We start from the raw sequence: 807 nt of genomic DNA, 5'->3' as shown, positions 1-807 counted from the left end.
TTGCTTGTTTTGGTTTTCTATCATTTTTATAAAAGACTGACCTATTTTTGATGATCTTATTTTTATTCTGTGATTCAACACGAATGTGAGTTCTATTCTATTCTATTCTATTCTATTCTATTCTACTCTACTCTATCATCACAACATCACCATCATCATCGAGATTCTTATTTATTTCATCCTTTTTCTTAACACTCAAATTTGATTCTTCATATAATTGCAAAGACCATACTTTCTTGCAGTTAGTTAAAGATAAAAAATACTTTCCTTAGAATAATTCAGAGAACATTTTATATACTTCCTTTGAAATTATGTATTTGCATTCTCACACTTAACTTTAGAATATATGTGAAAAACCTGAATACCAATTGTTTAATAATTTTTTTCTCTATGTATTTTTCTTTTCTTTTTTTTTTAGAGAAAACCTTTATTTTCACAAGCCCGCAGGCGCCGGGACCAACGATCACCAGCTGCCCAAGTATCAAAAAATTATGCTTCCGAAATCTCTTGATGTCGATTCCGCACGCAGAGCAATCGAGTTGCCCTGCGTGTGCCACTCACGACAGAAGCCCTTTTTGTATTTTTCAAAGAATGAACTAGTCTTTACTTGGATGTGCTTGAAAAGTTCAGTTCTTATTTCATTTATATCAGTTCTAAAGAAATACAATTTCAGCAATGATCACTTCAATTTTGATTATTCTTAAATGGAATAAGTTTATACCATTTAGCCTGATTTTGGCAGAGAATCAATTTAATTTCCTGTTTCTAGGACCATTTCTCTGTATACTTCTCATTATTTCTTAACAG

General features: G+C 31.1%; 1 non-coding gene across 1 annotated transcript; it reads right to left on the bottom strand.

The window, feature by feature from the left end:
- Positions 1-443: 443 nt before the first annotated feature.
- LOC120099466 (U11 spliceosomal RNA) lies at positions 444-577 on the bottom strand. Its single transcript, XR_015647195.1, has one exon. It is a non-coding gene; the product is annotated as a U11 spliceosomal RNA (small nuclear RNA).
- Positions 578-807: the final 230 nt, after the last annotated feature.

This window comes from Rattus norvegicus, chromosome X (genome assembly GCF_021556685.1).
Source record: "Rattus norvegicus strain SHRSP/BbbUtx chromosome X, alternate assembly SHRSP_T2T, whole genome shotgun sequence".
NCBI classification, from domain to species: Eukaryota; Metazoa; Chordata; class Mammalia; order Rodentia; family Muridae; genus Rattus; species Rattus norvegicus.
Note: the sequence above shows the minus strand (reverse complement) of the source record. Positions and strands in the feature narration are given on the sequence as shown.